This window comes from Danio rerio, chromosome 17 (assembly GCF_052040795.2).
Source record: "Danio rerio strain M-AB ecotype USA chromosome 17, GRCz13ab, whole genome shotgun sequence".
NCBI lineage: Eukaryota > Metazoa > Chordata > Actinopteri > Cypriniformes > Danionidae > Danio > Danio rerio.
The window spans coordinates 34,194,968-34,217,413 of record NC_141037.1 but is presented as its reverse complement, the minus strand read 5'-3'; the positions used below and the strand labels follow the sequence as shown (position 1 = coordinate 34,217,413).

The 22,446-nt window shown below is 34.7% G+C and overlaps 1 protein-coding gene and 2 long non-coding RNA genes across 4 annotated transcripts in view; 2 read left to right on the top strand and 1 right to left on the bottom strand.

Annotated features, from left to right (window-relative positions):
- Positions 1-20,130, top strand: part of LOC141378616 (uncharacterized) — a 33,535-nt gene extending 13,405 nt beyond the window's left edge. Inside the window, exons 2-3 of one of the 2 annotated variants that reach the window (XR_015513591.1) lie at positions 16,397-16,719; positions 19,703-20,130. This is a non-coding gene — a long non-coding RNA (uncharacterized LOC141378616). The remainder of the gene's footprint in view (positions 1-16,396; positions 16,720-19,702) is intronic. The other variant, XR_015513589.1, reaches the window with a different exon arrangement.
- The window catches only part of eva1ab (eva-1 homolog A, regulator of programmed cell death b), a 36,795-nt gene extending 15,792 nt beyond the window's left edge, over positions 1-21,003 (bottom strand). Inside the window, 1 exon segment of the mRNA NM_001076587.3 lies at positions 20,654-21,003. The gene's annotated coding sequence lies outside the window, so the exon portion shown is untranslated.
- LOC147840001 (uncharacterized) lies at positions 4,385-8,423 on the top strand. The gene is made up of 2 exons (XR_015513597.1): positions 4,385-7,086; positions 7,152-8,423. It is a non-coding gene; the product is annotated as an uncharacterized LOC147840001 (long non-coding RNA).
- Positions 21,004-22,446: the final 1,443 nt, after the last annotated feature.

Genomic DNA, 22,446 nt, shown 5'->3' with positions numbered 1-22,446 from the left:
CGAATGTCGCAACAGAAATCGAGACTCAGGCCTGACAACATTTTTCCAATCGTTTATTGTCCAATTTTGGTGAGCATGTACAAATTGTAGCCTCAGTTTCCTGTTCTTAGCTGACAGGAGTGGCACCTGGTGTAGTCTTCTACTGTTGTTGCCCATCCGCCTCAAGGTTTGATGTGTTGTGCATTCACAGATGCTCTTCTGTATACCTCGGTTGTAACGAGTGGCTATTTGAGTTACTGTTGCCTTTCTATCAGCTGGAACCAGTCTGGCCATTCTCTTCTGGCATCAACAAGGTATTTGCGCCGACAGAACTGTCGCTCACTGGATAGTTTCTCTTTTTCTGACAATTCTCTGTAAACCCTAGAGATGGTTGTGCCTGAAAATCCCAGTAGATCAGCAGTTTCTGAAATTCTCAGACCAGCACATCTGGCACCAACAATCATGCCGCATTCAAAGTCACTTAAATAATTTTTCGGTTTGAACTGCAGCAGTTCGTCTTGACCATGTCTACATGCCTAAATGCTGAATTTGCGTTAACGAGCAGTTGGACAGGTGTACCTAATAAAGTGGGCGGTAAGAGTAAGTTATTTATAATAATAGATAATCTAATAATATTGCGGTTGTTTTGGGCTTATTTTCAAGTTAGCCACAGTGCTACTAATACTCCTAATAAGAATTACTTAGCATTGTTTCTATCCTGCAGAATATCTAAAAGTTCCAAACATCAAAATAAACAGAAAGGAACATCTTGCGGTAAAAATCTATTACATAAACATATTCGTCAGAGGATTGGGTTATAAACTGCACACAAACACAAGGCTGTTTAAATCCCTAAATATCAGAGGGAGCCTCGGTCTCTCCTTATGAAGTGGCCTTATAAAAACACGTCTTCTCGCAGAGGTCTGTTTATTGTGAACCCAAAAGATCCAGTGGAGAAATGAAAGAGAGAGAATTACTCAGACTTTATTATTGTTTTTATTGGAGAGGAAGATTAAACTAGTCTTCACCAAAAAAAAAAAAGAAATTCATTGGGTAGATTCAGGTTTCTATTCTTAGAGGAAATGTTTAAAAATAGAGGACTACACGCAGTTTTCTAACAGCTGTTTTTGATCAGAAGGAATGGCTTCGGTTGAGGATTATTTAGAGAAAGAATGATAAAGAAATATCGCAAAACGAGAGTATAAAACAAAGGAGTCCCTCAGCCCTTAGTTTTGCAACATAACCAGACCCTTTAAATTCGAGTAAACTGAGTGTAGGAGTATTTGCTCAGATGTAAAACAAACTGAATTTCCACCAATAATGACTGTTTTGTATCATGTAATTTTGATGTCATCCGGGAGTTGGTTGTAACCACAAAGCACTCCATCTTCTAGCACCTCATAAAGAAAGATTAGGAGAGATGGATTATATAAATGTGCAGGATGTCTGTGTCTGGTCACATATATTTAACTTTGTCTAATAATTTATTTCACTTAATCCACTGTAAGCCTGTGTGGTTTATTGACTTAACGGACGAGCATATTTACAGAAACTGTAGCTTACAAAGAAAAAAGCAAAAGGTTTTTTTCAGTAACTAAGCTAAATATAAAGTATAATCTTCTACATAAAGTATATAAATTGATTCTAATAAGATATTAATTAAACACAGCTTTTGATCAAATTAGGATATCAATTTAACTAGATTTTATTATTAATATTTGTTTAAGCACAACGTAATTTAAGGCTATATCTACAATTAAATTTGTAAGCTGCGTTTTCGTCTTAAAAACTTCCATGTCCACACTTTCATTTTTAATGTTTTCCATCATCCACATTAAACGTCTGAAAACACTTTCATTCAGTGTTGCACATGTGCACAGACATAAGCCGCTTTTGCCTGCGTCATATCAGCCTGCCGTTTGTTTACTTTTCATCTCTTTGAGACGTCATGGCAAAATGTCCCAAGTGTCGTCTGCATCCACCTCTGAACAACTGCTCATAGCAAATGTTCATTGTCTTTTGAAAAGAGGCAATAGGGTCATGTACAAACTGACAATAATCTTTAATAAAGCTGTCATAACGGACATCATTTTTAAGAAGGGGGACTGGAGGGTACATGGCCATGGTACACTGGACCAGCTATATCCTCAGGGTACCCGAGGGTTCATGGGAGTATGCCCAACCAGTCCACATGTGTTTTGTGGACTTGGAGAAGGTATTCAACCATGTCACTTGCGGCATTCTGTGGAGGGTGCTCTGAGAGTATGGGATCAGAGGCGGTCTGTTAAGTTCTGTCTCGTCCCTGTACGAACAGAGTAGGAGTTTGGTTCGCATTGCCGGCAATAAGTTAGACTTCATTCCAGTCCATGTTGGTCTCTGGCAGGGTTGCCCTTTGCCCTTTGGAAAAAATGGTTGGAGGGAGTCTGGTTCGGGGACCACAGGGTTTCATCTCTGTTATTCGCAGGCGATGTTGTATTGTTGGCTTCATCGAACATGGACCTTCAGCATGCACTGGGACGGTTTGGTGCAGAGTGTGACAGAGCTGGAATGAGAATCAGCATCTCTAAGTCCGAGGCCATGGTGCTCCACTGGAAAAAGGTGGTTTGCCATCTCCAGGTTGGAGGAAAGTCCTTATCCCATGTGAAGGAGTTCATGTTTCTTGGCGTTTTGTTCACGGGTGAGGGAAGGATGGAAGGTCAGATTGACAGGTGGATTGGTGCAGCGGCAACAGTAATGCAGTCTATGTATCGGTCCATTGTGGTAAAGATGGAGCTGAGCCAAAAGTAAAAGCTCTCAATTTACAGATCAATCTATGTTCCTATACCCTCACCAATGCTCATGAGCTTTGGTTCATGATTGAAAGGACAAGATCTCAGATACAAGTGGTCGTAATGAGTTTACTTCGCAGGGTGGCAGGGCGCACCCTTCTAGATAGGGAGAGGAGCTCTGTCACCTGAGAGGAGCTTGGGGTAGAGCTGCTGCTCCTCCACGTCGAGAGAAATCAGCTGAGGGGGCTCGGGCATCTGTTTCAGATGCCTCCTGCATGCCTACCTAGGGAGATGTTCCAAGCATGTCCAACTGGGAGGAGGCCTTTGGGAAGACCCAGGAAACGCTGAAGGGACTATGGCTGTTTCTCAATTCCAAGAACGCAGAGAACGGACTTGTGTTCTTGTGGAGAGCGGTCTTGCCAGGTATCCTCGGAAGAACGAACTCAGGAGACCGCGAGGACAGAGAACGCGTCCTTTGAGAAATGGGATACTGCGTTCTTCCTGATGGTCACGTGACCTTCACGTGTTTTAAATGGTAAATTATTTAAACATTACAGCATTAATACAACGATTTATTGTTTGTCCCCTTTTCAAAATATATACTTTGCATAAAAACATGATAAATATACTCTGCACAATATAAATAAAACAGATTTTAATACGAATTTCAGCAAACAAACACCCTTAATGTGTTTATTCCTTTAAGATGTCCATGGTAATGTTTACTTTCACCGTTGAAACTCTTGAAACTCCTGACGTAAGTGATATCTCTAAACTTTAATAATACATCTAAATAAAATGCAGCGCTTCCCACCTCCAGTCGCAATGACTTCTGGGACTTCAAGAGCGAGTTCGGTGCTCAAGTCTGCATCGTTGCGTCCTCAATATCAAGAACACATCCGGGAAGTTTCATGCGTCCTCCGTACTTGCGGTCTTGAGTATTGGAACTGAACTTGGGCAGCTGATGATGACGTTGCACGAGAACACGAGGACGCAAGACCGCTGAAGAACGCATATTGAGAAACAGCCTATGTCTCTTGGCTGGCCTGGGAACACCTCGGGATCCCTCCGGAGGAACTGGAGGAAGTGTCCAGGGAAAGGGAAGTCTGCGGTTCTCTCCTAAAACTGCTGCCCCTACGACCCAGCCCCGGAAAAGCAAATTCATTAAAAATGAATGAATGAATAACAGGCATCATCCACAAAATTTGCTTTACATTGTTGTCCGCTATGTTAGTTGAATTAAACACATTACTGAATGAATGAATCATTTCGAAAGTCTCTATTTTTCAAGTCCAAACAGCATCACAAAAATGGCGTTTTCAAATGTATACACTTTGAACTGCATTTTCAAATGAATCATTATTTCATAAAAGATCATTTCAGTTCCTAAAAACGCTCCCTCAGTGTGGATGGAAGGCCAAAACGGAGAGAAAAATATGCATTTTTAAATGAAAGCGTATCAGTGTGGACATTTTTTATAAATCTTTAAATTGATTTAAAGACAAAACAGTAAAATAAAAGAAATCAATCTAACTTTCCATCACAACTGAAATTAAAACATTGTTATTCTGTCATTTTCTGACAGAAAATGCTGTAGATTTTATTTAATCTCTTTTTTTATTTGATTTTTTATTATTAGACATTTGAATATAACATATTTTAACATTTTGCTCAAATCCATACTCGAAAAAAGTCAGAACCTAAAAAAAAATCAATATCAACTCAGTATTTCATGTTAGGGCTTGACGTCCTAAATAAGGCCATGATTTATTTCACTCTCATTTGCCTGCACCACACCGCTTCACCCTCATTATAATCACAAAACATGACTTTAGGCAGATTCATTTGCCAACCTTAATGCTACACTTCCTCTCTGCCTTGTTTTTTTTTCTCCTTTTTTTCTCCCTTGGCTTTTTTTCTTCTTCTCTAATATTAGGTTTCAGAATGCAGGGCCAGTCTCGGCTCTCTCCAACTCAGCCTCTGTTAGCTCAGTGAAGCAGAACAGTGGAGCTGGAGGACCTAAATGTACTTAACCCCACACAGATGGGAAGCGAAAGCTTTTCCATACCTCAGCTAGCCTCCACCAGCACACAGACGGACAGAACGCTGCTATTATTTAACAGCACTATAGTCATTTGCTTTTCAGAACCGCTTTTATAACGCCACATTTAACTGTTTATTGTCACTATGAAAGATTTATTTGGATGAAAAACAGAGGCCTGTTGAAGGATTGTGCCCTTTTGTACTGATTTAGCACCGGTTTCTTTGACCCTTGACCACCATGAGAGAAAAAAAGACAGTTTTGGATGCATAGCAGAGCCATGTTTAACATACTGAGTGTTTTTGCTGAGACGGCAAGAAAAACATGATGAGTTCATTTAGGGCTGGCTTCTCTGAAATAGAGCGAACAAAACTGTGGACTAAAGAGAGCTTTTAGTAGAATCACCTTTTTTGAGCACTTTAGTGGAGAGCTGTGTCCAAATGGATGTGAATGTGTTTGTATAACTATGTGTGCCTTGGCTCTACACGCTTAAACAGATCCCAAATGGTTTTCATAGCGAGTGATGCAGTGTATGGACACTTTTGAGATTCCCTAAAATAAAATAATTTTTCTGTCAAGCGTTATTTTTTATATTAATTACATTTTCATTGCCAAAGTGTGAACCAATTAGAACAAAACTTTATAAAACAAGACTTTCCCCAACCTTCTAGCTTGTAGACTTTTTTATGGAAAGGATATTTTTAGAAAAAATAAATAAATAAAAGGATGTGATGTTTCATTCTATGCAAATTTACATTCTATGTCACATAAAACGAATGCTTATCCTGTCTTTCTTTTCTTTTTTTATTTCTTTAAAGCCTGTTTTAAGGTTTTAAATGAATAATTAAAAAATAAATAAATGAACAATCTGTTTTTCATTCATTCATTCATTTTCCTTCAGTTTAGTCTGATCTTCAGAGGTCACCACAGCGGAATGAAAGCAAACTATTCCAGCATATGTTTTACACAGTGTTTACCCTTCCAGCTGCAACCCAGTATTGGGAAACACACACTCACATTCACACACTCATACACAAGGGCCAATTTAGTTCATCCTATAGCGCATGTTTTTGGACTGTGGGGAAAACTGGTGCACCACACGAACACGGAGAGAACATGCAAGCTCCACAAAGTAATGCCAACCGGACCAGCCGGGATTCGAACCAGTGACCTTCTTGCTGTGAGGCGACAGTGCTAATAACTAAGCCACCGTGCCGCCCTTAATCTGTTTTAAATTATTTTTATTTTTTTGTTGTTTTTATGTCTTAGTTATTTTTTTATGTTTTTTATTTGTTTTTATGTAAACTGCAAAAAACGATTTTCTTAGATTTTTTTGTCTCCTTTCTAGTCCAAATACCTAAAAAAATTCTTAAATCAAGAAGAGTTTTCTAGGCAAGCAAACCATATAGTATTGTTTTCAGAAATAATGTGCCAAATTAAGTGAGTTTTCCTTAAAACAAGCAAAATAATCTGCCTTATGTCAAAAGGCAAAACAAGATTATTTTGCTTACCCCATTGCCAGATTATTTGCTTGTTTTAAGGAAAACTCACTTAATATTGTCATAATATTTCTTAAAACAAGACATTATGTTTTGATTGCCTAGAAAATTCTTCTTGATATAAGAATTTTTAAATATTTGGACTAGAAACAAAAAATATTAAGTAAGAAAAGCATTTTTTGCAGCGTAAAACATTTTCAATTATCATTGTGTTTGAAATGTGCTACATAAATAAACTTGCCTAGTCTTGCCTTATTATGTTCAAAATAATGCAAAAAGCAGCCGTTCTGTATTTTTAATGTCAATGTGTCATGCAACATATCTATACCAAAAACAAAACTGTATGAATGGTAATAAATTATATGGTAGCAATAATTTAGTTTTACAGACTGAAAGTAAATAAATAAACAAACGTATTTCATGTAAAGAGCCCCTAGTTTGCATTACAAAAGGTAATATTTTGGTTTGCTGATATGCTTGGAAAGTCAAAAACACTTTTATTGTCTTATAATAAGCATTTGCCTTTACCTAATTTTCCCAACGACTTTTGTATGATTTTTTCAGCAATTCATTTGATCCCAAATCCCTCCTTAGTGCAAAGCTAATCTGCACTGATTGGATCGATGACCCAGTCTGTTGTGATTGGTTGACTGCGTTCAGCGTGAGACAGAGAGAAATGCCCACCACGGCTACAGTATGAAGTAGCAGAAAGTTTGAGAGCCTAATGCAGGAATGCAATAAATCAATGCAGTTGCACACCAGCATATTTCTAAAAACCTCTATGGAAATACTGATATCTGTGCTGGAACACACCAAGCAAACAACGGCCAACTAAAACAAGAACAAACATTTTGTGCCTGTGAGGGGAAGGGTCTTTCTATACAGCAAGTGGCAGTATTTATATTTTTCTTCGACAAAGACAAACCAGTACTGGTGCTGCACACATAAAAACTATAAACAGCAGCTTTTAGGTGCCATTTTCATATTACTTTATCACAGAGGGATTCACTCGTGCAAATATGTCTGATAATTCATATCGTTTACAAATGTTTACGAAATGTGAACATACATTACTTACACAATCATAAACTTTTATAAACTTACATACATAAATTTTTTACAATCAATTTTCTCAGTTTAGAAAAGTACAAAGTCACTTTCAAACCAAGCAGCTATCTGTTGGTCAGTGTGGTAGATTTAAAAACAACAACTAAATCTGCATTGGAAATACTTTCATCCTGGATTCCAATTGAAATGAAATAGGGTACATGCAGAGCTGTTTCTTTCCATACTGATAAACTTCCGGTAAGCGGTTAATGTGACTTTTTAAGTTTTATACATTTCCTTTTACAGCATGGATGTTTTAATGTTATTAAAATATAATCAGTTTAACAGACTTCAGTGTTCATTTACTTGTTGAAGCATAAACCGAGGTGAAAAGCCGTTTACTCGCACACGCTCGTCAGCATTATCAGGTTAGCGCAGAAACGCCATTGGAAATACTGGATTAAAATAAATGTAAATACTTTAAACACATGGAACGGAAAAATTTAATTTGATGCAGTGCTTCTTGTACATTCTGAGACCCACTTTAAAGCGTGTATCACTTAAGCAGTTTATTTTCAAAGAAAACAGACCTTAAACGCGTCAATTTAGCAATGGCATACAGTTCACCAGAAGCATTTGACCCAGGCTACTGACATATCTGCTTACTCATACCCTATTGGCCCTGATAATTTTAGAAAGCAATGAGATATGTGGCTACACATTTAAAGTGAAGAATGTTTCAACAATAAAAATAACTTTATTGTACTTTAAGGAACTCTTTGTGCAATAGAAATGTTAAAGGTACTTTAATGGAACCACTGATATCAATAAAGAACCTTTTTTAAGAGTGTAACTGGCACCACATTCCCAGTTGAATCATATTCTTCACTTAACATTTCTTTAAATTTATATAGGAGATGTAAGTAATTATTCCTGGAATTATTAACTTCCATATGGGCATGCAATATGTGCAAATGTAGTTCAGACAGAAACATACCCAGAGGCTATTAAGCCATATGTCAACTATACTTGTTAAAAATGATTCTTTTAAAAACAGCTATGCTTCATAAAAAAAAAAAAAAACTATAATATTCTTAGCATTAATACCTTGTAACCTTCATACTATTCCACCGTCCTTCACAAAGGTCCTGTTGCTGAGAACACAGACTTAGCTTTACCACGTAAGCAAGCCGGAGGCAAGATTACACTCTTCCTGACAGATCAGACTAACACACATGGAAGCACATGCATTCAGAGCAGAGACCCCACAGGATAAGCAAACAAACATTCAGCCAGCCCTCTCGCCTTCAGTGCACCACATGGCACACAATATCCTCATAGATTAGCTACCTGAGATGACTGTTTGACCATAATGAAGAACACTCGAATATTTGTTTCATTTGGAATCTTATTTACATTGTATCATGTGTCATAGGCTATAAACATTATTTGTTTGAAATTGTGAATCGAACTGGAGCAACACTATCAAGCTATTCAATAATGAACAGTTTCCTCCAGTGTGTGATTTATAGGTGTTTTCTGTTTATTTACTTTTAAATTGCATTATTGGTTTTTGATCTCTGCAAGTTTAATGTTGAAAGGTTAAATAAAATGTCAGTTCTCATTGTCTGAGTAAATTACAGTGCAGAAGCAGGTAGTGAGCTAACAATATGAACACAATCTCATGACAATTTGTAACTTTTTGATTTAGTGGCTAACTTGTATGAATTTGTATGATCTCATTCATACAATTTAATGCGATTTGCAACATAATGTAAACAAACTGATTACTAATAATTCCAATAAAATATTACAGTCTACATTTAAAATTTCCAGTATTAATAGTTGATGGTCCAAATTATTTAAGTATTCAAAAGCGTAAAGAATTGTCAACGCCAATGGTGTAGTGGAAGGGTTCTCAACCTTTTTCACATTTTGGAAGGCCCACGTCTATATTCTTTCTAAAAATAATTGTCTAGAGAAAATGCTTATTTTAAATATTTATTTATTAGCAAAACATTTATTTTGCTTCTACAATTATTATCTTATTTCTCTACAGCATTTTATAAAAAAGAAACATTATATACATGTGTATTTTAAATTTTATTTTCATTTGCCCATGTCGGACCCATCTGGGGTAGCCCATGGGACTTACCTGTATTTTCTCATGCCCATATACCCACCTGGGATTGCCCATGTGGGGCCCACATGGGCCATCTCAGGTGGGGCCCTACTCTCTACTGTTCTATACATTAAAGATGACAACCCTGAAAAAATAGTTATATAAAAAAGTGTAAAAAATTTGAAAACACTCCTTTTTAAAAGGTGAATACTTAAAATAATAATACTATTTACAAACATAACGCAGAGAAAAAAAAAGAAATAAAATTCAGACTTTTGCATCTGAACTCAACTTTTGTAATTTCTTTATAATTATATGCAAAATAACATTTTTAGATGACATCTATTTCCGAGTAAATCCAACATATTTCTTCACACATACAGTATTTTTTCATTGATTAACTTTTTGTAGTCAAAAACAAATCTTAATCTTTAGTCCTTCCTGCAACAATCTCTTCTTTTTTTTCCTGACATTTTTTTTATTAGCGTGAGGGCGGTACAGCCTGTCACTCAAATGAGATCAACCGATAGCAAACCACAACCATCCAACCAGTTCCAGATGGACAAAATCAAGTTCCACCCTGTATTTTTCTTCAAGAAGCTGTTTCACTCATAGATGTCACAATATGGAAGAAAACACTTCCATTTCAAGTTGACTTGAAACTAAATCCTGAGTAATCGAAACAGCTGGTTCAAGTCATTTACTACATTATGTGTAAAATAATCTGAAGACTGGAAGTAAAGGAATTCATTGTGTCTAGTGGTAACAGCAGCTGAACTGTTGCTTTCTCTGTTGACCTGCTTGAGGCGACGGACACCTGGCTCAAAATTAAACAATTAGCTCCTCCATAATTACAGGCCCAAGAGTCAGCCCTATTAACATCAGACATCAACTGATCTGCATTGTAATACTTCATTTGGGAAAGAAAGAAAGAAGCTGTCAGGTCAGACAGATGCTAAGTATTACCATATTTGTGCAAGATCAAGCTTGAACAGAAACTAGACTGCAGTTCAACTTCCATCGGTTTCTAATGCCGATTAGACACGCTGGCTGCCACAGAACTGTTAAAAGTATTTTGGGTCTTATTATTGCCGGGCTTGTTCACCACACAAACTCATGAAAAGCATTTGAGGGATGGTTCACCCAAAAATCTAAATTCTTTCTTTATTTACTCACACATATGATCTTGTTCCAAACCTGTATAAATTTCCTTCTCTCATTGAACACAAGCACAGAGCTATGTATGGTGGCTATAATAAAAGATATCTAAACTATCTATTGTAACATAACTGCTAACTCTTATTGAAGTTCTTTTAAGGGCAAAGTTTGCTTAATAGCTATTAAACGAACACTTTCTTGACTGGTTTAACTCCTTATCTGTATCTAGTCTAGTTAAGCATAAATTATTGAATCGGATCAGATCATTAGCATCTTGCAAATAAGAGTTTAAATAATTTTCCTATTTAAAGCTCGACACTTCTGTAGTTACATTGTGTATAAGATCAATGAAAGATTAAGTTGACACTTTCTCCTACAATATAGCTATGCTAATTTGAGATGCTAACGGTCTAATCCAATCAATGATTTATGCTATGCTAAGCTAAAAGTGCTAATAAATTGGCTAAATGGATTTAGAATTGGTATAACTTAGCTGTTTCACTGTAGGGGACTTGTAAAATGAGCCTAAAAAGTGGAGAGTTCCTTTAACATCACCTCTGTCAAGCTATTTCAGGCATTTGCATTGGGAAATCTCTCAAAATTGCTTGATAAACTTAGAATTAAATAAAATGCATCAAATAAGCAACATATGTGACTTGAACTATTATAAATAGTCAGGTATCCTCTTTAAAAAATGTCAAATTCAAAGGTGGACCAGCTAATCTTTTATTAATGTGATTTAGGATGACTTTAGTTAGCTTTTTAAAGTTGTAGTTATTCCGCCTTTTTCATGTTGCACTGTCCTCCATTAGGCATCATGGACAGTCTTTGTTTATCTTAAGTTCTCATGGACTATAACTCTTTTTGCATACTTCTACTTTAGGGATAAACCTTATATTTTGTTGATTTATGAAAAACCACGAGTTGCTTACAGTAAGTAATGCCCTTTTCTATTTATGTATTTATTTCTTCATTTAATATGATGTAACCACTCTGTTATTTCCCACAACAGGAGAAATGGATTTGGAGAGCTCACTGCGAAGTGAAATTAGTTTAGAAATTTACCCTAATATACTGTTGGGGATGTATTCATCCATTCTAAGGTGATTTTGAGTTTTAATTTGGCCATTTTTTAAATCTTATATCAAAGTCTTAAATATGTGAAACAACAGTGCCTTTGATGCATTGTTTTTTATTCATTTTCTTTTTTTCTGTCTAATTTACTGTTGGTGTCTGTTTTTGCCCAATTGAATTCTATTATAACCACATTTGTTTGATTGCAAAACTATGACAGCATTTAATCATACTTTTTTGACTGTTGTTGGTTTTTCCTGTTGGGAAGAGGTTAGATTTGTCATTTTTACTGTTGAGCATCAGTTGGCACCATTAACCCTTAGATAGGCTTGTGCAAAAAAAAGCTTAGTTTCTGGATTTTATATGAAATATAAAATATGAAAGTGACCTTTGTGCACTTTTTACAGCAGTTTAATTCAGTGGATGTTTTCATCCCTAACATAACAAAAGGATAGTAAATTTGAACAGTGCACAAGGGTTAAAAATCTCTGCCTTGTTCGCTTTGCAACTTTAAAGTTAGTTTTTAACTATAAATAAGGGTATTCTTTAGATTTCAATTTATCATTTGTAACTTTTGAAAGAAAAAAAAGGTATTTATAAGGGGCTCTAGACTTTGTCTTAAAGGTTTGAAGTTTACAAGTTGCAGTCAGATTTTTAAATAACTTTTTAAAAAATGTATAAGGTGACTCAGCAGTCTGAATATGACATATGACCAAATCACACCAGCGTGCATGTTTTGTATAAACAACTGAACAATAATTTGAAGTACGTAAATAATAAAATAATTGATTCAGTATAAACATAAACACAATATTCAATATAAAGACAAAATAAAAGAGCTTTTAAACATGATGTGTCTTTCATTTAAAAACACAAGATGACACAGGGCAGTGGAACAAAAAAATCCAAAGTTTAGAGATTAATTTTTAATGCTGTTTTTTTTTTTAAGTGATGTGTCATTCATGAGACACTGCCACAGACACAAGCACAATACATTAATCATGTCTGTCTTGTGTACTTTTACTTAACACACACATAAAAGGAAAATATATCAGTAGTAATCAATTCTGCATGAACCGCCTCCTTTTGTGAGTTCATTTCAGTTGCAAAATGCTAAAATTGCAGTTTTGCAGGAGACATGTTGCAACAGAAATGACGTAAACCCTAAAATGGACAACAAAACCAGCCATTGTTTCTAGTTTATTTCCTTGTATTTATTTTGTTTTAACCATAGCCACTTGTTCTTGTTAAATTGCTGAACTGCAGCCTGTTGGCAGCGCTGATGTATGCTGAATCATGAAAGCATCTGATTGGCTGGCCGCAGTGCAGCAAAAAACATATCTCATTTAAAACATAGGCAAATCCTTGAGTATAAGGGCACAGGGGCTCATAAAACACCACATGCTGACTGCAGAGTCCTGTGTATTTTTGAGCCTGATTCATAATGACAGAAGGCTTTTTTTCCCTCGCACTTTGTAGAATTGCATTATAAATGGTGTATAGTGACTTCAAGCAGCCAAACCAGCAGGGTTGGGGATGAAATAAAGATTGGAGATCAACTAAAGTGAAGAAATGGGGGGCATGGAACAGGCTCAGGACACATTTGAAAACTGTGTGCTGATGCTAAATTGTTATTTATAGTTAATTAAAATACTAAGAAGAATTATAAGTAAAATGGAACTTTTTTGTCTTTTATTGGCAGTCTTTGCAGTCCCTTTATTGTCAAATTTACACAATGCAAAAAGACGGCAACACCAAAGCTCCAAAAATGCCAGTTTATTAAATTAGAAAGGCTGATACAAGCCACCTTTTGTACATATTTTTTTCCAAATTTGCACAATGCACATTTAGAAAATATGATATTTAAGTTCAGTCTTTCAGAAATAATGTAGATAACCATAGGCCCTTCATTTGACGTTTACAAACAAAATAGCTGCAAGCAGCAATTAAGGGGCCAAGCTCTACAGAAGCAGAATGAAGAGCTAAACATAGCAGTGAGCACATGACCAGCTGCATTTTAAAGACATTTGAAACTGGTTTCAAAAATGGTAATAGTCAATGGGTTACGATATATATACAGTTTGATGCTAAATGTCAAAGCTTTCCAGAGATACAACCTCAGATGCAATTTGACAATACAAATTTGCAAATGCTTTTAGTCTAAAAACCCATTATTTTCTCTCCATGGCTCCATTGGCAGGTTTCCTATTCTATGTTATTCGCAACACCAACTCCACCTCAATAGTGTTCCATTTAAAAGACTCTGTGCTTTTCCTCGACATATTCGGAAGGTTTCAAAAAGCCAGAAACAAAATAAACACTTGGCAGTCATGACAGTAAAAAGCGTCTTTCATCATAGCGCAGGAGTAGTAGACAGACAAAAGTGTTTTCTCTGGTTTTAGTGTCAATGACCAACTTTTGTGAAACAATTGATGGCAATAGTGTGGACAGGATTTTCAGATTAAGGGCCCTATCATACACCCGGCGCAGTGTGGCGCAAGGCGTGGCGCAGTAGTCTTTTGGTAGTTTAAGCTTGGCACAAGAGTCGTTACGCGCTACGCTGTTTAAAAAGCAAATGCATTAGCGCTCACTTGTGCGCCTATAGGCGTTCTGGTCTAAAAAAGAAGGCGTTCTGAGGTGGACTGCTGGCACGTTGCTATTTTGAGAAACTATAATAGATTTTTCATTAGACCAAAACTAACCCGGTCTAAACTTCGGCGCAGATTTGCGCCTCGCTTACGCACTGCTTAATACGTACAAGAGAGCAATAGGCAAATATCTTTACATATGAAAAAATGTAAATATTAAGGATATATATAGGATATAATAAGAATAGATATAGGATATAAATATAAAGGATTAAAATATTACAAAACATTATTTTCTAGCCTACATAAATATGAAAAACCACTGCTTTTATGTCTTCATCTCAGGAGGCTTTTTCAGTTCATTCATAACAATTTGCTTTTTTATAATGTTATTATTATTAGCAGTATTATTTATTATATCCATATTTATATTTGTTTTATTAAAAACAAGCTTAGACTTTCCCACCTGTCAGGTTTTAGACCATATGGGGCACAGCATGTGTTTTAGGATATAACTCAGGTTTTTGAGCACATTTTGCTATTATTATTCATTTATTCGTTTGCTGGAAATTAGAACTGAATTTAGAAATAGTTTTGAAACGAATATTTGCGCTTAACAAACAAAATTATTTATTTATAGACTAATTAATGTCTGTGCATAAAGGTTTCCCTATCCAAGAGCGAAAGTGTTCCATTATCTCTCATTCTCACGCTGTAGATGCTCTGTTTCTGTTAAAAAACTGTTAACTGTTTGCTTGTGAAATGCTTATTTTTTCCAGACTTATATTGCATCCTGTAAATAGCGAATGAGCTCTTGGCGCGACGCAGCTGACTCTTAAAGGGAATGGGAGATAAGACTCTAATTGGTTTATTCTTAAAACACACCTATAACTCATTAAGAAAATGAACTCAACATTTTTGGACCATGCTCCAAAGCGCAAGACAGATTTCCCGTCCTTAAATTAGCAAAAACGCATTCTGACACGCCCTGAAAGCATTTGCGCCCTGCGTTTTGCGCTTTGCGCATGGACCGTCAAAATAGAGCCCTTAAACTGCATCTTCAGATTAATCTGTATTTATGTATGTGGTCTAAGTTGAGTCCACGTTTTGGTGTGGTCTATAGATGCTCTAAATCAAAAATGTGTTTTTCAAAACTATTTTACAGTGGCTGACGAAGGCCATTCAATTATGGGATATTTGGTATCGATGTTCATGTCAGCATTATAGTTGATTATAGTTTTAGACCACGAGTTGGAGCTGTCTCAAAATATTTTAGTACCTTTAGGGCTCTGCTGAAGACACATATCCAGTTTCTTATGGCTAAATGGTTTTTTATGACTAAATGAAGAGCATCTTAAGACTGAAATAAAAATGGTCAACATGACAATTTGAAATGTGAAAAAATGGTGCGCTGTTTCAAATCTAAAGAGAAAAATATGTTCCGCTGCGTGGAACATATGCTAGATAAGTTGGGGGTCATTCCGCTGTGGCGACCCCTGATTGAGAAAAATGAATGAATGGAGGAATAATTGTATTTGTGAATTATTTTGTTCCTGTTTTAAAATGTGAAGGTGCTGTTTGTTTAAGCATCACTGTTTTTTTGAAGCCATAATTTATTTTATTGAACAGCGAGGACCACAATGGAAACTTGACAGTTTTTTTTTCAAAATGTATGGGATACTTGTATTTTTACTTGTATTTTTGTACAGCTTGTCTAAAATCTGTAAAAAAATTTAATTCAATTCAGTCTTGTGATTATTGTTATTGATACCTTTTTCTGTAAAACCATTCAAAAGTGAAAATTATGATCATATGACGATTTAATAATAATAAAAACTGTATTTTAGTTCCCCTCACTCCTCAACAAGTATTTTCAATTTAACACTATTCAGAATTTTTGGGATCTTTTTGATTATACTTTTTTTTAATCCAAGAAAGTTTGCATTTTCACTTGCTTGACGTTTAATGCATTATATATTATTATTTATTAAAATAAATGACAGTACATTTCAGACAATAAAATGCATTTTATGTTCCAGTAAATATAGCAAGTTCTTTTAATGACCAGAAAAAAGCAGTAGGAACATTATTCTAAATATCTGCTTTTTGTGCTCCCACAGGAGAAAGGAGGTCATGCAGGTTTAGAACAACATGGCCATTCAGTTTGAAGTTCCTACATCTACTTCACCTAAGATCTGCTTGAATGCTGTGCGTCCGGGCTGTTTTACTGAACAATGCCGCCCTGTGTGTGTGTGTGTGTTCAGGGCCACTGGCTCCAGCCTTACTACTCTAGAGCGGGAACGGGGACAGGAGCTGACACAAGGCAGCTGTCTGAGACCACTAGAGTTGCAGGACGTCCTGCCAACATCTGGTCCTTCTATTAAAGACCCTCGAGAACCAGAGCAGGCGACAGCAGCCTCTTAAAGTGAGACTGTCTCTAAAGGTGAGTGAAAGTATTGTTTCTAGTCATGAGGTCTGTGGCCACAAGCACATCACACTCTAACAATTGTGTAAGTAGCTATTAGCTAATAGTTCAATTACGCTGCAAACATTGAGCTCTTTGTGGGTGGACGTATTAAATAAGAGGAATGAGTGACGGAGGTCACTTCCTCCCCATTGACGCACAGAGAAGCTACTGTTAGTAAAGCCATTAGAAAAAACATATATAATACCTAGCAACCTGACTGAGGTAAATGGAGCTGTGATAATGTGTTTATATGCTGAGCAATTACTGTCTACTTTAATAGTTTGCATCGGCAGTTTACTATTATGTTCAATAAGTAAACTGGTGTTGATGGATTAACTAACATTAATTATAGTACTTTTAAAGTATTTAATAATATTCATTTGGTTAGACTTCACAAAACAGATTCTTTTGTCAACATTAAACAAAATGATGGGCTTTATTTAACTCAACATTGAATCAAAAATGGACCAACTCACTTGCTGGGTTAAAAAATGTTATTTCAATTGACCCAATGTTGGGTTTGTTCATATGTGACCCAACATTGAGTTGAGCCTAGCATTTTTAGAGGACACTAAACTATATTAGTTGACTTAAAAGTACTTTACTAATTAATAACAAACATTAATTCTGTAACATTTATGGACCGGTAAGATTGAGACAAAATACGATACTGTCGCAGTACCACAGTATTGTGAAAACTGCTCTAAAATCTGTTCTTTTTAAATAACTGGGTAAAAAACAATAACTTTACCCCCACTGAACAATATATTTAATTTTAAGAAACATTTAGGATATTTTGGAACAGTAGCTTTTGATGTGGAGGGTCCTTTTTTGCTGGAGATACTGTTGCCCAAAAAACATCAAGTCATTAAAAACACATTAAAAACTGTACGTATATTGTAGGAACGATATAACCGAAAATTCTGGTAGTTTTAAAAACCTTCACTTTTCCAAACCACGTCAAACCTAGTAATTAATAATAAGTAAATCTAGTAAACCTAGTAGTTAATAATAAGTAAATAGTAATTTCAACATGTGAGGTTACACTTGTAAAAATATATAAAGTACCAGTTACCATTTGTTAATGCTGTATTGTGACATAAACAAAAAAATAATAAGAATTACAGAACAGATTAGTAATGGCTGTAGAATATGTATTGCTGATTGTTATTGTTTTCTAACACATTAATGAATGTTAACAAATGAGACCTTGTCATAATATGTATGTATATTTTTTACACATATTAATACATATTTAGCATTTCAAGTTCAGTATCAGTTTGCATCATTTATTGTTGTGATAATTCCAAATTAACAATATTATAAGATATGCAGTAATTAGGGGGCTATAATTGGTGTTATTACTCTTAGTGCTAATCTGCTAAATAAAAGAAGTTCATGTTAATATAGACTTAACACTCCACATGTTAAGAAATCTTAATGTATTCATGTAAATTTAATACATAAATTAAGAATATTTATCAGAGCAATGGTGCTTTTGAATATGACTAAGAGTTGTTACTCTGAAAAGTCTATTTTTATTTTAAGCTTCTTTAAAAAATTGTAGAATCACAATAATTATCTTTAATTAAAAAGAGGCATAAAAGGCAGAAACTAGGCATGCACCGATATAGAAAATGTTACCGATATTCATAACCGATAATTCTTTAAATTTGGAGACATACAGCCAATATATAGGCTGATAAATTTAAATATGTTTTTTTTGCAGTTTAACTCAATTTCATAGAATCATTAGACATCAACTGCTTTAATCTTGCAGCAGAACACAATTTTCTCACATTTTCTTTTTCTTTTTCTCTCTGGATAAGGAAAAAAAAACACAAAACCAATTAAAAACTATAGTAATAATAATAATAATATCAAATAGTAATTATTATTATTATTATTATTATTATTATTATTATTATTATAAGATGGATAAAATAACATTATAGATAAAAGTAACATATTAGGCCATACAACAATACAAAAAATATATGAATACAAATATGAAAAGGGTACAGCAGCAAAATAAATAAATAAATAAATAAATAAATAAATAAATAAAGAAATAAATAAAACACTCTCCATTCATAACTAAGCCAGGGGCAGGGAAAATTGGTCAGCTATATTATATATTTATTTATTTATTTTATTATTATTTTTGTATTTAATTTAAGAGGAAGGGTTGCCAAATAGTGTCACATTTTTCATTATTTCCCCAAACCATATATCTATTCCTAAATGTTAATTTTTTTGCATGACTACAAAAACAAAACACAAATGTATACAGTGAACAACTAATTGTACTGTAAAACTCCAACTTCAGAAGCTTTGAACTGATCTCTGAACTTTATTAATTAACTATTCATTGCGGTGGCCAACTGTATGTAAATAAAATGTATTGCCTGTCAAATAAATGAAACATAAATAGAGTCGAATTAGTGAAACGTCAGAGAAGTGCTGTTGCAGACTGCAAGTCCTCTCTTTTTCCATAATTAAAAACTCCCCCATCGCTTATATCTACTCTATAGCAGCTTTAGCTCTTGTATCACACAAATCTGCATTTACGATGTCTCAGAAGTGACCATCAAAATTCTAATAGCCAGCAGAAAGCACATGAAGTGGTTCAATAATACATCATTTATTGGCTTAAAGTTATCGACCCAATTTTGTTATTGGACTAATAAGGATGAAATAAAAAAATAGCATTTATCGGCCGATATCGATATGGCCACCGATATCATGCATGCCTACTTTAAAAAGCAACATATCAAACATCATAAAATTTCTCTTCTAATATAACAAGCTATTGGGAATCTTATTAGACAGTTGTAAATATTGCTAAATAGCATGCTTGCTGAGTGACAGACAAAGGTTGGTTGTTATTGTATGATAGCGAGTGCATTATGCATCAACTAATGGTCCACAAAGAGTGATAATGAACGTTTGGGTTTAGTTTGAGTCCCCTGCGGGTGTCTGGTTGTGCGTGAGGGATGATGTTGACCCTGTCCAGCACTCCTGAAAGAGGAAGGACATCAATCTAATGTGAAGCGTTAAAGGAAATCTGCGAGCGTGCTGTTGTTCAAACACAGTCCAGAGCCCCCGAGAGTCATTCAACAGCTTTTATTGAATGCAGAGTGCAAAGGTGTTCCCTTTCATCCACACCACGACACTCTCACAAAGCCCACCTGAGACAGATGAAGTCTAAACTACACCTGTGAGTGAGGAGAATCTACTCGCATGCAGTTGAAAAGACTCATTTATCATCATCAAGAACAACAACAAAATCCCTGCAATAATGACAAGTGGTGTGTCTTGCTATGAAAGTGTCTTTAAATGATGCTGTTGTGCTCCAATAAAACTATAAAAGCCTTCATAATTCATAACTTTAGCTTATAAATAAATATCATATCTGTGTATAGGGCCAAAGATGTGGAAATGCCATCAAATACACTCATTTGAAGAGGAAAAGACTTTCAATTATGACCCTACGGTGATTTCTTAATACATAAGGCATATAATTACAGTTATATTATTAATATTAATTATAAATACTAGCTTAATAATAGTAAAATAATGACATAAAACCACTGTAAATACATTTACACACAGTAAAACCATTTAGATACCAAAAAAATACCATGATAACATTTAAAATTTCATTTTACTCATATACCATTTAAAAAAAAAAAAAAAATATATATATATATATATATATATATATATATATATATATATATATTATAAAAATATATATATATAAAAATATATATATATATTTTTTTTTATATATATAATATACAATAATTTTCATAGAATTATTTTAAATTATGAATGAAGCGTGACACATAACACAGCCCAAAACTTCAACTGCTCCTGATACACTAATACGCTCACTCAAACTTACCCAGTATATTCAGTTCTTCCTCTTATCCATGCAAACACATCAGAGCTGAGGTATTCCTGTGCAGAAAAGAGCCTCCGTGTACATGAGAATCCATGCAAGTCCTCAAGACCTTAATGAAGGTAAAAGTGGGAAGGTAAACTCTCCTGTAGAGTGTGTTTGCTTATTCAAAAGAAGGCAGCAAAAGTCAGCAGAGGTCAAAATAAAAGGTGTTCAAAATGCAGAGGGCAGATGCTTCTCTTTATAACCCGAGTTAGGAAGAGCTCTGGAAGCTGGAATGTGACACGGAGAAGGCAGAAATATTCACCGCTCTGACGGACACAGACGAGTCAGAATGGAGCTCTGGAGAGCAGAGAGTATGGAAGAAAGAGAAAGAGGGAGGAGAGAGAGAGAGAGAGAGGAGGGGGGATGGTTGGACGACTAGTAGGGAACACGACATGACATGGGAATTTCATTCAGCCTGGACTTGGAATTTGCCTGCTAACTTTTGCTGGGAATTCTGCCCTGAGGCTTTCTGGGGAAAAAAGAATTTTTAGTACATGTATATCTAATGTGTACATGGGAAACATAATGGTCAATAAAATGTACGAGCCTCAACAGGCATGAAAAATATACCTCATCAGAATAAATTTAGAAACACAAGCCATGGTTAATAATGTATGGTGTTGTTTGCAGAATATAACAAAAGAGTTGCATTTATATTCCTGAAGGACAGCACAAGCACAGTTGAAACAGCAGTTTTTCCCAGAAAAAAGATAGTTGCTTTAAAAACAAAACAATATTTATCACTATTAATGTGTTTATCATGTATTTTGGATTGTTCATATAGTTAATAAGAACTTATTCAGCATGAAAGTTACATTAAACCAATTAAAAGTGACAGTAAATGCTTTTAGTATTTTGTTTCGCAAAAGTTTTTTATTTCAGATAACATGCTTTTGGACATTTTTATCATCATCATCAAAAAAAATAATAATTATAGTCTACAGAACAAACCATCATTATACAATAACTTGCCTAATTACCCTAACATGCCTAGTTAATCTAATTAACCCAGTTAAGCCTTTAAATGTCACTTTAATACAAAATAAATCAGTTATTAGAAATGAGTTATTAAAACTATTATGTTAAGAAATGTAGTGAAAAAAAAAATTCTCAGTTAAACAGAAATTAAGGGAAAAAAAATAAACAAGGGGGCTAATAATATTGACTTCAATTGTGTGTGTGTGTGTGTGTGTGTGTGTATACACGATTTCCACAGAATGATTAAGCAGCCAACAACATTGATAATGATAATATATCAAATTACACTTTCATCATAATTGTTAAATTTATTTTTCATTGTTAATTCCTGAAGGATTATGTGACAGTGACTGATAACAGATTCAGCTTTGATGTCACAGGAATATATTATAAATATTTAAAAATGTATTATAAAAACAAAATAATTGTAATAAACTGTCATTAGATTGCTTGCTTTACTGCATTACCGATTTATAAATGCAGCTTTGGTAAGCATAAACAAACCAACCAACTAATAGAAAAAAAAATATATATAATTATTACTATATATATATATATATATATATATATATATATATATATATATATATATATATATATATATTAACTGACCATAGATTTTTGAGCCATAATCTAAATGTGCTCCACATAGTTCTAGCATCATTTGCTTTCCACTTCAACTGTTGTTATCGAATGCAAAATTACCAATGCAATCTCTCGGCAATTCGTAATTTTTTGATTTAGTGACTAATTCGCATGACTTCATACAATCT